Genomic DNA, 14,714 nt, shown 5'->3' with positions numbered 1-14,714 from the left:
GTCTACAACTCTTGTTCGTTACCTGCATTCAGCCCTTCCTCATCTCCTAATATTTAGCTCTCCCTTTCCTCTTTTCTATTTGCCATGTTCTTAACTCCACCATCCCCAGACAGCCCCCGAGGAGCTATTTCTAGCCTGGCTTTTTTTTTCTCTTTGGAAAGGGAAGCCAGGGTGAGACCCAAGCCACATGTCTCTATGGTGTTGAAAGGTGCAGGTGGACCATGATTCACTAGGCTGTAGTTTTTTTACCCATGATGGGAGCGTCACAGTGGCATGAAGGTTCCCCAGACCCCAGGTCCCATTTCCACATCATTGGGACCCACCTGCTTTCTATGTGGCTGAGGGTGACTCTGGCACAGGAGTGTTTCCCTCAAACAGACACCCACCACCTCTCATTTTTTACTCTCACCTCAATAGGCTTTTATGTCCGAGAGGACACAGTCTAAAGTGTCTCTAAGTGTCCCTCCCACATGGTGTGAGACAGCTGTTGCCCCATGGGTCCATGACTCAGGCCTCATGGCCCTTACAGAAGCCTCAGCTGCCACCTCTCCAGTCTGCAGCCCAGAAGCTCTGTGTGGACACATGACCTTACTTAATTCTTGCACAGCACAGGGAGACTTTCCAACTCCCCGGCTCATACAAGGTTGTAGAACTGGGTCAGAGCAGAGCAGAAGATGTAGCTGCCCCTGGGCACCATCGTACAGACCTTGTCCTATGTGCCTGGCTCTCAGTTTAGGGTAGACGGTGTTGGGAGCTTCATATTTTCCCATTAGCAGAATTCAGAAACCGGTTCTGAGCCATGAGTGGTGCAGGATTGGAAGGACTTCAGCTGTCTCCAGAGAGCATCGATCGCCCACAAGAAAGTATGACCTTTCTCTGTCACGCAGGGGCCATAGGATCCCAGGTACGTTTTCAGGATAGATGGTCCATTGAGAGGCATGGAAAGACCATGGATCCCCATGGTGCCACACACAAAGAGCTTTCAAACAGCCAAACTCAGAAGGGTGGACACTGCTTGGGCCGGGCGCCCCCTCGGCGCCCCAAGAGGCTCCCTCCTGGCCCTCCCCACTGTAGCACAGCTGCCAGCCTTTGATCTAAATCCCTGCTGGACTCAGCTGTGCTGGCCGGCTCCTTCTGCATGGTGTCCTGTTGCCACCCCGGGCGGTCAGCCCTGCGTCCTCTTCTCCCCCCCAGGGCCCTTTGAGTGAAGACAACACATGCAGGGTTTGCTTACCTTCCTGGGGTGAGAGCAGCCAATCCTGGGAACATGGACTGTGCCATCTGACCTAGGGACTGCTGATTTACCTCCCACCTGGGGCTGATGGCTTACACAGAGGTGGCCACAACTCACCAGCTGTCACCCTCCCTGACCCCTCCCCCACTCGCTCTCAGATGCCTGTGTATTTGGCCCTGTTCCCTGGGGATTTCTTCAAAACCATGCAGGCTGGAGTGGAAATAGCAAGTGGGTCTGTGTGTTGGGGTTGTGGTATGGCTATATGTGTGACGGGGCTGTGTGTTAGTGTGAATGGGCCTGTATATGATAGGGCTATGCTTATGATGGGCTCTATGTGTGTGTGTGTGTGTGTGAAAGAGAGAGAAGACTTGTGTTGTATGTGTAAGAGCCTCTCGCTCTCTCTCTCTCTCTCTCTGTGTGTGTGTGTGTGTGTGTGTGTGTGTGTGTGTGTGTATGGCCTGTGTTGACAGGCTATATGAGCATAGGCTATGTCTGCGAAGGGTTATGTGTGAAATAGGCAGAGCTATGTGATCTGAGGTTTTAGTGCTGGCCAGGAATTCAAAAAAGGAAATCTCTCTCCAGCTTGCCGTGAGTGTTGAGACTCTTCAGTGAGAAGCTATTCCTGAGAAACTGGAACCCAGACAACCACCGTCCTTTGGCTTAGTGGAGAAGAGTTCTGGAACTCATTTACAAGGGCCTGAATGTGTGACAGGCTTGTGTGTGTGTGCGCGCATACGTGTGTGTGTGTGTGTGTGTGTGTGTGTGTGTGTGTGTGGTGTGAAAGAGTGAGACAGAGAGACAGACAGAGAGACAGAGACAGAGACAGAGACACACAGAGAGATTCATCTTAGACACTTGTGGGGCCTGTTACTTCATCCTTTAGCCATCCTATCGGTGAAGACTGATGCAGCCCGTATAAGAGCATGTCCACGGCCCCACACACAGACTGAAGACCAGAAATCTTGGAATATCTGTCTCCCCAGTGACGTTAAGACACCTCTGCAGCTCCGAATAGAGCTTATAGAAAAAGGAGGGTCCTATGTTTATCCCAGAAAGTCTTCAGTGATGGTTGTTTTGAACTTGTGAAACAATTACAAGTTTTTTTTTCACTCAGTTACAAAATACTTCCTATTTTATTTCACTGATCTTTCCAGTTGTCCAGAACCAGTGAGACCACCTAGTACTGGTGAGTATGAACTTAAACAGCAGGCGTGGAAGGCAGAACACTGAGACGACCTTTCAAGATGAGAGAGAAGAACCTTCACAATTCCCTTGTCTCACGTTCACACGATGAAACTACAGATCGTGTGCCTCTTCCACACGCACTGCGGAAAGGCAAGGAGACTGAAAGGAAGCTTCAAGGCCACTGTAGGGTCTGACATAATGTGTTGATCCCCCTTGAGGAGCAGAAGAGAGCCTTCCCCAGAGTATACACCAACTCCACAGTGTCTGTCACTCTACAACAAACATGACTGACTGTAGCTTGTCTACACCCGGAGGCTATGCTACTGAGGTACCGAGAAAACATGCATGCTGTTTGCACAGTAAAAAGGACGCCCATCATTTCCTTGTGAGTAGAATGTAAATGGAAAGACTCATTTTGACATGTTCGGATTTGACTGACAATAGACCAGTGCAGAGTTCAGAGTGAGCCACCAGCTGCATGTGGGACAGCAGGTGAGGCAGGGCTTCAAGGCCACATTTCTGGGTTTGGCTGCTTTTCATGCCTCCACTTGCTTAGTGAGCCTTTGATACAACTTTAAACGGAACGCAACATGATGTGGGTTTTTTTTTTCTGTTGATGGTTTTCCTGGCGCTCCAGCTGTAGTTAAATGGCTACAGCAGAAGATCTGACAGATGGAAATGCTACTTCATCCGACTGAGTATTTATTATTCATAAAGTTAATTTCCATTAATTAATCATCTTTGTGTCTCTCAAGAAGGTACCGTCACCAAGTAGGAGCCACTTTTCCTTGAGTGGAAGGGTGGCTAAGGGAAACCTTGGGCTTAACCGAGGTTACCTCTGTTTCTTCCCCAGCTTTCCTGGATTCCAACACGGCGTTCATTCACCAGTTCACTGAACTTCAACTTCCCTGCAAGTATCCACAGGCCTGGATTCTCAGGATCACTATGTTGACTGCACTGAAAACCATCTTCACAGTGGGGTCCATGATCTTCAAAAGGGCCTGCTGCCTGCTTGAGACTGCTCCCCATGGAGCACACAAAAAGATATCTGGGTCCATGGCCTTTGCCAGCCACAGGCAGCTGTGACAGCCACCCCTTCTTCCTGGGCCCTGTCCTGGTTTTGAACTGACCTCATTAAGAGGACACTGCGACCATGCTTCTGTCTAAAACACTGTGGTGCCAGGAAAGGGATAACCCAAGTCTAAACCACTTTACTTGGGTCTGTTTTCCTTCAGACACCTTCTGTGCTCACTCCACCTGAGCCTTACTTCTTTCTGGAACCTTCTTATACTTTTCCTTGTGGGACCCAAAAGCTCTCCAGGGCACCTGTGACACACCTTCGTTCTTGTCCCTCTACACTGACTTTCCCTCCATACTCACCTCTAGCCGAGATCTTTCCCTTCCTCTTGGTCCTTTCCAGACCCTGGAACAGTGCCTGACACAGCACCACTTTTAAATGTTTACTGAATGAAAGGAAGAAGGAGGGGGAGGAAGGGCAGAATTAGGCTCTCGGGGTTAATCGCCATTTCCGACACACATGCTAACAGGACTGCCTCCAGGGCAGCGTGTCACTCATTACACATCCTGAACCTTTGCAAGCCCACGCCACGTCATCTGCCTATTCACAGCCCAGCGTTTCCAGGCACCTCCACACCCAAAAGGGCACAGCCAGCATTTTCCTCTTCTGAAGGAAGTATTCACAATCAGCAAAGCAAACAGAAAAAAAAAAAAAGCAGCTTCGGGGCCATGGAGGGGATGGTAGCGCTCACACCAGCTGTAAGTCATGCTGTTCATTGTGAGTGACAGACTAGGTAGACAAAGGCTGCCTGACCATAACCTATTAACAGATGAATCTACCTGAATGTTAGGCTTTCCTGGATGGGTGGGCAACTGAGCCCTCGGACCTCAGCAGGCACCACAGTGAAGTCACAAGGAGCCTCCCTTCTGGTAACTCTCCCACAGCAGCTTACAGGAAGAGACCACATGAGTTCTAGGGAGGACATGATACCCAGACAACATAAGGGTCCACAACAAACTGATGGCCGACTCTACCGCCTCTCACCCAGAACCTCAAAGAGCTTTGTAGAAACTGGTTAGCCCACAGATATCCCTAAAGGCAGTTGAAGGCCTTGGGGCCCACTTCCCAGATAGAGAAATCAAGGTAAAAAGGGTGCGGTGGCACCCGTTCTTCTTCTTTCTGGAGAATTTGGGGGTTCCATGTTTCTACTATGACAGCATCAGTGTATGGGTACCACAGGGCGTGATGTCTTGGGAGAGAAAACTGCTTCTATAGACCACGGCCTTTCAGGGCCTCGCCTGCCTCAGATCTCTGAGCCAGGTGGGTGTAACCGGGTGGGCGTCTAGCCTGGGTCCTGTTAGGAGTAACTTGGGGGCCTCATTATCTTCCCCACGATTGGAATTTTCTGGGGGCGGGGTGGAGGGAAGGTCAGAAGATCAGGCATACTTAGAATTTGAGGTTGAAACCTACCTTAAACTGGTCCTTGAGCTCTCGAGAGCCACGTGCAGATTGTTTGGGGGCGTTGTGACCCCCAGAACCAAAAAGCCTGGGTATTCCTCTGTCGTTCCCCTCTGTCATTGCTTGGAAGGAAGTCACCTCACACTCTGCTGGAGGTCACTGCTCAGGAATTATGTTCAGGGGAGACCAGGGGAGAGCTCAGAGGAAATGGCAGTCGTATCCCCCCTGCCCCCACACCTGCCCCCCAAAGGCTTCTGGTTCCAGTGTGCAGGCCATTAGTGACTAGACCTGAATTGGACCTCCCCTCAGCCGGCGAGGAAGTGGGTGGAACCTTAGACCCTCAGACTGATCCAATCCCTGAGCTTGAAGGCACCGGAGCTCATGACTGGTCTACGTTGGTCTCCTCAGATTCTGCTTCCTTTCTGGAAAAGGTGGTGTCGGTAGTCATTAGAGAGAATAAAAAGGCTGGCTGTGTCCCGCAAAGCTCTGGCTGAGAGGGATCATCTCTAAGGGATCTCTCTTTCCAGACAGCACGATGCTGTTTAGAGGCCAATGGACCCTCTCTGAAGATTTCTGGTTTGAGAATCTTCTCGCTCTATTTGATGGACTCTGTTGTTTGCCTGAAGAGTACATGGCCTCTGCTTTCCTGACCAAGCCAGACAGATGCAGTTTCTTCTCCACACATACCTAGGCCAACATGGAGGTTGGGGTAGGAGGCAGGGGGATTCCCAGCACCTGCAGGGAGGTCCTCCGCAGTATTTGCCCTCATCTGTAGCTTCTACTGAGCAAAGCTACCCAGGAAAGGTTTCCAGTGTGCATGGGATATCTGGGTGTGTGTAGTTGTATGAATCTGTTCATGTACACACCATGCATAAGCCCAGTTGTGATGTAGACATACTGGCATAAAAATCCCTATTCAATGAAGCACAGAATGAGAAGGGACATGCATGGCCTATCTTCTCCCTCCTGCCACAGGGCTTGTAACATGTTGCTCTTGGGAGTAAGATGCCATAAAAGCTAAGTGTGCAAGACAAATGGGTTTTGAGGGCCAACAGATGTTTAATCTTTCAGAAATGTCAACTCTAAGGCCCAGTCACCCATTCAGAGACCAAGGCCTAGAATTTTTGCAAGTCACAGAAATGGATGCCGAGGGAACCTACACTTTGTTGAGTGCTCACGGCCTTGGGATTGGGTCTTTCTTCTCTGGGACCGTGTTCCGTCCGATCCTCCCTGACCAAGCTATCACTTCTGTGATAAAGAGTCCCTAGAAACTCAGAACAACAACACAATCTAACACTCAGCTGAATGTGGTAACACATGTCTGGAACCTCAGCATCTGGGAGACTTCGGATGCGCACAGGCTCGAGAGTGAAACTGTTTCAAAAACATGTGACAGGACATCTCCCAGGAGATTGTTGCTGTCTGGATTTTGATTCGGTTGCTTTTCATGCATGGTGGCCAGAAGTCACTGCTCTACCTCTGAACACAGGTGATACAAAGAACGTGTGAAGTACTGCTAGTGGTGGTGGCCGTGCAACATGATAGGACCGAGAGAACACAGGCCCTCCGGGGACGGCCATCTCTCTGGTTAATTCTCTGAATTCCGGCATCACAGTCGGACCGCCTTCTTCCCCTGACCACACATCCAGTGCTTCTGTGTTACTGTTTTACGTCAGTTAAAGTACATCAAGAGCTAAGTTCATGGTAGAGAGAGGGATTCGGTAGCCTTTTCTACAAACAGCAGGTAAGGATGTTAGGAAGCGGCTTCATTAAACTTGACAAGATAGATGGCAGAGTTGGGGACTCACGGGTCCTCATAGCCAGGACAGTCTGGAAAGCAGCTAAGCTCTTCTTTTTCTCTGTGGCCCTGGTAGCATGGAGAGAGAGATTAGGTGCCTGTCACTAGATGAATGGTCCCCAGGTACACCCTTGGAGAGCTGTGATTATAGGCATTAGTTAGTCTTACTTATGGCAGACAAAACAGACACACATAATCACATCTCCTGCCACCCCCCCACATACATACAACATGCCATCCAACAGCAAGAACGTGCCAGTATAACCAAGAGAAGTACAACCATACCACACAGCAACTTGGGCACCTCCACGTCCGTCACTGACCAGGGTACCCCGTCACCAGCATAAGTGCTCTATGGCCCTTCTGAAATATGCTTCTGGTATGACCCTGTATTCTGTGTCTCGTGTGCCTAGGGGCTTCCTGGCAGATGTCTTTCTATCCTTCTGTCTATTGCTTGGTCCTCTTCCTCAGGACTCATACACCTTGATTCAGGTTCCCGGGCCTAGGCGCAGCCCAGAGAGCCTGGGACAAAGCCTTTGTGTCAGTGCCTTTGTGTGGCCACATGTTGCTTGAAAGTATTCTGGTTTGAGGGAACAATGGCCCCACCTGCTGCCCATGCACGGGGCCTCCAGAACCTCATTATCCTCCTGGCCCCAGCCTGGGGATTGTGATCACCTGGTGTCCTTGTCCGTGAGACAAGAAGGTCAGAGTCTGAAAAGCAGCAGCCATATCCTGTAGACCTGCCTGTGGCCTTGGCTCCTCCATGCCTCTCTGTGTTCTGAAGCCACACTGCTGGCTCTGGTGTGGTCACCAGAGCTTAATTGTCCTCAGACACTGTGGAGTGCTGATGTGTCATTTGATTCCACTCATTGTCTCAGAATTGGAAACACTTGTTTTCCCAGAAGGCAAAGGAACCCTAAACTCACCTTCTTGAGAGAACATTTCCTATGGCCTTTGCTGATGCTCCCACCTACGGCTCCCCCAAGGCTGCCCGGCATCTTTCCCAGTGAAGCAGGTTCTGGAATAGGGATGACAGGTAGAAGGAAAAGTCAAGGGAGAATGGAAGGGAAGGGAGGGCCAGGCATATGGGGCTTCCCAAGACCCAGGACAGGGTTTTTATTTATAAAGCTAGACTGCCATTCCCAGGACTCAGAGAGCAATGTGGGAGGTGAGGCTCTGCAGCCGACAGACTTTGGGAACCTGGGATATGGCCCATGCAGAAACAGAAGGTGAAATGGGTCTTTAGGATGCACTGGGTGAATGAGAACGACCTGTGCTGAGAGCTGACAACCTGGGTATCGAGGACCAATACTGAACTATACCTGAGGCTCTGTGCAATACCACGGAGATGCTGTGTACACAGGCTGCCCACTGTGCAATAAGAATACTTCCCCTAGGGTTGTTCTAGCTTAAAAAGAACCAGACTTTCCAGCATCCAGCATGCAGCCTGGCATTCAGAAAACCTCATATTAATTTCCATTGTTTCTCTGTTTTGCCTGTCATCGGACCCTAAGTATCCTAGGCGCCACACCATCCTCATCCCAGACCACACCCTAGAAATAATGACCTAGTCCAGGGTCACAACTCAGGCAAAGGCAAAGCTCAACTACATCAATAATGTCTGGTGCGTGACAGTCCACTACTCCCACAGACAAGGTCCCAGATCTATCCATGCATTGAATGGTGTACAGATCTCCCAGGATGAGCACGAAGCTCATGACAGAGGCCTTGCAGCCTGCTCCCCACAGAGACACTATATTCAGAGTTCCTTGAAGAATGGATGTGGTGCTCCAGTCCTATAGAGGGTCTCAGCTTTGTCCCTTCTGCAACAGTCTCTGAGGCTCACTGCTTTCTGAGACCAGAGTCGGCAGCACGTTATCTTCCACATGCTCTCCCCACTCCATCTCCTTGAGGCTGCAGACTCCAGGAGAGCCTTGAATCCAACGATTAAAGTAGAACAGCCCAGGCCCTCTAGGAGGCCCACATTTCTCACAATCATTACTTTGTAAGATTTGAACAAATGCTTCTCTTTTGTTGACGTCAGTGAGTGGGCTTTCTTAAATTTTATTACAAGGGTCACCATGGTTTCAGCAAGGAGAATAAGAAGAGAGACGAAGAGGAGGTTCTGAGATCTCAGCTCGTATGTGGTAAGAAGCTACTGATCTCCACACACCAATGATGATGACTGGCTCACCTGCTACCCTATGGGACCAATGTGCCTGGGTTGACTTCAAGGAGTAGCAATGACTAAGAACAACTTTCTGGTAGCATTTTAAATCTCAAAATATGTTACAGAGGATTTTGGATCTGACTTCCCATCCCTCTCAGAGTCAAGCAGACCAGTGTAACTCTCAAGACTATTCACACCTACATGGGGAGGCAGGAAGATTTCAGCCGTAAAGGGTTTGGGCTTCGGGGTAGCAACCTCCAGCAAACTGTGTGAGAATATAGCAGGCTCATGTTTTCACACCTCTGAAATGTGTGCTAGGGACAGAACGGAAGAAAATATGCTTTCTTGGTAGTAACTCTTACACTATTGACTGTGGAAGCCATCCCTCTCCAGGATGTCTACTATAACAGACACAGGTCCTGCTGCAAGTATAACACATGTTTCCAGCCTGTGTGTGGCAGGGCTCAGAACTCAAACTACCAATAATGTTGAGGCAGCTACACAGGAGGCCTCTAGACATTCTTAGGAGCAGATGGCATAGTCTACCCTCTTGTCCAGAATAGCCCCAAGGCATTGGCCACCCATGATCAGGGTCACAGAGACAACACAGGGCAAGACAGAATCCCACACTCTCCCAGTCATTGGGTGGAGATTCTACAGTGCTGCAAGTCGTGATCAGGGTGAATGTCAAGAATGAACCTGCTTCAGGCTCCCAGATGCAGAGGTCCATGGAGGAGCCTTTGCCCAAAGTATCCATCGACCAGCAGCCAGGGCCCAGCTTTTGCGAAGGATGACTGGGAAGCTCCAGGCAGTCCTTATTAGGGAATGTAGGTTAATGAGAGTAGTTTCTTTTGGTTTGCGATGATGAAGTTGGGTTCAGGCATACACAGGAAGCTGACAAAGCATTGTTTATCCTCAGTCACTATGTTAATCACCTTAAATATTTCAGTTGGCACTGAACTACCCATCTCCTACTAAAGGGAAACAAGATAGTCTGGAGCATTGAGTTGACTATGAGAGTGTTCCTGGGAGAACCTTATGGTGATGGTGAATGAATGGGGACCATTGGCCCTCACCCCGGATGGCTCCATCCAATGGATCTGGGACTGGGCAGAACAAAAAGGCAGAGGCAGAGGGCTTTATCCTCTTTCTAGAACTAGAGCACCTCCTCCCCTCTTCCTCTTCAGACTCCATGCTGCCCACCTTTGGAACCAGTATGCCAGTATTGTTCTTAGCTTCCAGGCTTGGTTCTGTGGTCGTCAGTCTTGGATTGAGGCAGTCTTACTAGTTGCCCTGGTTTTATGGCTGACAGAAAGCCTAAGGTAGGACTTCTCAGCTTCTGCCCACACGAACCAAATGCCCCAGCAAGTCTTCTTTCTAGCGCCATGTCTGCTATGGCTGCAGACTCTCTGGAGACCCTGACTGACCCAGGGATTGTTAGAAGTTCCTGAGAGGCCATCCATCCAAGGGTAATAATGAGGGTTGTTGGAGGATAAGCATCTAATGACAAGTAGTTCTTGCTGGAGAATTCAGGGTTGACAATAAGTATTTTTAGACCAAACACTTCCTACTGGATGATCCAGTGAGTTGTCCCTTGCTGGGATCCAGGCTACTGACAGCCATTCTCGGGAGGGCCAGAGCTATTGAAAGAGGCTTTTTATTGGCTGATTGGGGTTATTTGAACGAGAATGGTCTCCCATAGGCTCACGTGTTTGAATTCTTGATCTTCATTGGTGGAACAGTTTGGGGGAAGATTAGGAAGTGTGGCCTTGTTGGAGGAATTGTGTCACAGAATGGGTTTTGTGGCTCCAAAAGCCTCCTGCTATTCCTACTTCTATCTCTGTCTCCTACTTGTGGACCAAGTTGTGAGCTCTCAGCTATTCCTGTCAACACGCCTTTGCTCCGATGGACTCTAACCCTCTGAAACCATAATTGATTAACCATGTTCTTTTATATGTTACTCTGGTCATGGTATTTATTGCAGCAATAGAAAAGTAACTAGGACGTTGACTTAGGAAGTACATAGGTATGCTTGGGCATGTAGATGGTGAACTAGGAGTTTCCATTTTAGAAGCTGTGGGGTAGTGGGACTGTTTCTTTTTGGGTGATCTAAGTTTGAACAGAAGTTTCTATGAAGGACATATGGCTGTGATTGGTTGTTTCTATTGGGAACACGGGGCTGTGACGGGTATTTGCATCAAGGGTTCTTGTACTAATACTCTGTATTTTTGTTGTTAGTTCTAATTTCCCATTCTAAAAACCTTCTCATTAAAGACTGCAAGAAACTACGAATTGAGTGACCCTTTTTCTGGCTTCAGAAGTTAAACACAACCTCTGGGTGAGACTGCTGTATGCCTAGGAGCCCAGACTTGTTCTGTTCCGGTGTTTTTATGTTTTATGTTCAGGACCCTCATACACAGTCAGAAGTTAGTATCAAGGAAGTCATTCAAGGGATCCAGAGCCAGGCATTGCGAGTAGCATTTTCAGAGGTTGAATAGGACATCCTTGCTAGTGCCTACTCCCATAGAGAGCTAAGTCATGTATGGAGCAAAACTCACAGAGGATGTGAGGAAGGATGTCTTCCCGACCCCAGAAAAGTCCAGCTTCCTATGAGAGACAGCTTCCTAAGTGGGATGAAGAGAATCACAGAGGGCAAGCCAAGGACCTCTTGGATTTGTGGATGATGCTTACCACATCTTCAGGGTTGAACAGACTTGTTGTGCTGAGGAATGACCAAGATCTCACTGCTCCCATTTGGGCCTCTCTTGTCTGAAGCCAGTACAACCTAAGGTCAGGACTCTAAGAAGGACCTCGTTGCCATAGAACCAAACACTTAAGAAGACATGCTTTAGGGTGGAAGAGACAAGTTCTACCGAACCTGACGACCATCACACCCACTTGTGTGATGCTCAGTGAGTATGGGAGTGAATTCACAGGTGATTCTCCTTAGAGGAGTGGAACCGGTGCCACACAGTGCTGGCTGTCAGAGGTGTGTAACAGTTGCCTGCTGGAGACGGAGCCCCAGACAGGTGGTTGTAAATGTGTAGGGCTCAAGTCCTTGCGCAGTAAGGCGCCCAGGGTCGGTGCCCCAGAGCAGCCGTTAATCACACGCTGTAGCTCCCAAGAAGCAGGCAGATGGCTCTGAACAACAAAACCTCATTAACCAGCAAGGACGTCTCTGTTCCCACAGAGGAGGGGCCGGGGAGGCTGGTGGGGCCTCCCTTCAGTTTACAGGCTTAGGCACAGTATATGAGGAACAGAGGGAGAAGAGGCCACACCCACCCAAGCTCTCCAGGTTGGCTTCTGAGAGTTAATCCAGGACAAAGCACCATGAACAACACTAGCCAAGCCACAGGGTTTTAGGATGTCTCCACATCCTCTGTTCTGGAGGAGGAGGAAACGGTAATCCCTCCAGCACAGGGTTTAGTTGCCCTGGAGTCAGAAGGCACCAGACTGTAGTCAACACAGACCAGGAAAGGGTTTTATCACAAGCTGGCATGCTGCAGTCCCCAGGATTCTTTTAGAAAATCATGCCGCAGGTTTGTATTAGTTTGGAAACCATTTGTTCTCACTGGACTTAGAGGAATGCTAAAACCTCCAGTGGGAGTGTTTGCAAAACTCCGTGAGCCCCTTTCCTGACAATGAAGCTAATCACCTGCATGCTCATTGAAGAACAAGAATACCAACTGCCTCTTGTATCAGCACAAGGCACACAAACCAACACTAGCACATGCCCGTTACACAAAGTTGCTGAGGAATTGTGGGATATGTCAGAATGATCTGCTAGGATCCTTAGCCAGGGAGGGACCCAGTTACTTCCCATCTACTCAATGGCATCATCTCTAGCCACACAAGGAATGAGATAGGCCAGTGTTCAAGCTTCTGCCCTCTGAGGCTCCATGAAGGTTCCTCGCTAAGGTTCCAATGGGTGCTGTGAGCAGAGACAACTAAAAGGTGTGCTGGCATCTGCTTACCGCTCACCTCCCAGGTCTTCCACTGACCCTTTCTCTCCCACGCCTCTCACCTATACTTGCTTCCACCCACCACACATCAGTGTCAGAGTGCCTGGGTACAGGGATGTGGTTGAGACCAGACAAGGCTTCGAGGAGGAAACAAAAGACAAGGCTTACACAATGGGATGCAGGCAGAGAAGTGAGAGCCCATGGTGGCTGCTTACCTGCAAGGTGATGATCTGGCCCAAAGCCTTTTGCAAGGCAGATACTCTTGGCAGTGGACAGGAAGAAGGCAGCTTCTCGTGCCTACTAACAGACTTAGGAAACATGTTTCCAGAGGCTGAGATAAAGGTCAGGTAAACAGACCTTTGGCAGGTAAACAGAGACACTCCTCCCCCACCCGTGGCATGGAAATTGGTAACATAAATATGAATTGAATTCCATCAGTCAAGTCTAACACACCACTTCTTCCTTGTTTTCAGAAGAAAACGTAACAAATGGGTGTGGGGGTGGTGGGGGTGGAGGGGTGAGCAAAGTCACTAGCTCTCTGCTACACCCACTTTGACAGTGGCTGCTCTGGGGTCCCTGTGCACACATCAGCTCTCTGGGTGACCTTCCTGACCCTACGCTGTGGCTCCCCCACCCTTCCCTGTCCCGTGGTCTGCAAGGGCACAGCTGGGAGCATTCCTCCCGCAGCCCCAGTGTCCTGTTGCAGACCATCACATGCTTCTCCCTCGCATTCTGATGCTCACACCTTACACCCAGGAGACCATCTGCCGCTGAGGCCACAAGGCAGATGTGTAGCAGGAGGATGAAGCTGGGAGCCCAGAGAGCCAGAAGCCCACCAGGACTCCTGTGTGGCATTCACACTGCAGGGTGACAATCAGTAAATCTTTCTCACCATGTCACTTGCTCAAGGTTCAGTCTGGGTCCTATGTCTCCCTCCACCATCGGGGGGGATGCTAGACCTCAGGGATTCTCTAAACCAGGGGTAGCATCCACATCTGTTGCTCCTTGAGCTAATGCTTTGAAGAAAAGGCGGTATCTCATAGAAATCGACTGGTTAATGGATGGCCAAGTGGGAACATGTTTACTGACTTCCTCTGCTTCTTTGTGTATAACTCTTTGCCTGCCTACACCCTGAATTTAAAGGTTCAATAGCGATCTCTCTATTAGTCGAAGTCTCTGGTCAGTGCCTCCTTTGTCTCTTGTGACATCAAGCATTCAATCTGTTTTTTTGTTTGTTTGTTTGTTTGTTTGTTTTAGGAAGATCTATTTCTCTTCAGATCTATATCCATGTGACAAAATACTTAAGAAAATCACCTCAAAGAGAGAAAATTAATTTCGGCTTACAGTTTCAGAGGTTTCGGGCTACAGTCAACTGATTCCATGGATTTGGGGTCTGTGTATCATGGTGGATAGGCCTGGCAGAGCAGCAGGAAGCAGGCAAGGTGACAAGTATTTGAGACACACACTTGAAAGGCCCAGCTCCTGTGACATACCTCTACCCACTAGGACCACCTCCCAGTTTCCACCAGCTCCAAAGGCCAGCAAATGGTAAATCCATCTATACATTAACCCCCTAGTGAAGTCAGAGTACTCCTGATCCATTCCCCTTCTAAGACCCCATCTGCTGGAAGCCAAGCCTTTAATATAAACCTTGAGAAATATTTTAGATTTGAACCATTACAGTATCTTTCAAAATTTATATACTCAAACTCACTTAAGGAAGAAACGATGTGTAGGATCCTGGTGAGGGGGGCATTTATTTAATTCCTGTTGGACATTCTGATATGTTTTGTAAAACCCAGTAGGATGTGGCTGAAGGGGGTGCCGAGACAGGCCTGTGCTGAGGCTCCCCCCCACCTTGAGGTACTAGCCATTGGGGACATGAGAAG

General features: G+C 49.2%; 1 long non-coding RNA gene across 1 annotated transcript; it reads right to left on the bottom strand.

Annotated features, from left to right (window-relative positions):
* Positions 1-6,626: 6,626 nt before the first annotated feature.
* LOC102550786 (uncharacterized) lies at positions 6,627-13,121 on the bottom strand. The gene is made up of 3 exons (XR_350073.5): positions 13,041-13,121; positions 7,620-7,711; positions 6,627-6,762 (listed from the first exon to the last, which is right to left on the bottom strand). It is a non-coding gene; the product is annotated as an uncharacterized LOC102550786 (long non-coding RNA).
* Between the last annotated feature and the right edge of the window lie 1,593 nt (positions 13,122-14,714).

Source organism: Rattus norvegicus, chromosome 1 (assembly GCF_036323735.1).
Source record: "Rattus norvegicus strain BN/NHsdMcwi chromosome 1, GRCr8, whole genome shotgun sequence".
Classification (NCBI taxonomy): Eukaryota; Metazoa; Chordata; class Mammalia; order Rodentia; family Muridae; genus Rattus; species Rattus norvegicus.
The sequence above is the reverse complement of the archived record's forward strand: the minus strand, read 5'-3'. Positions and strand labels throughout refer to the sequence as shown.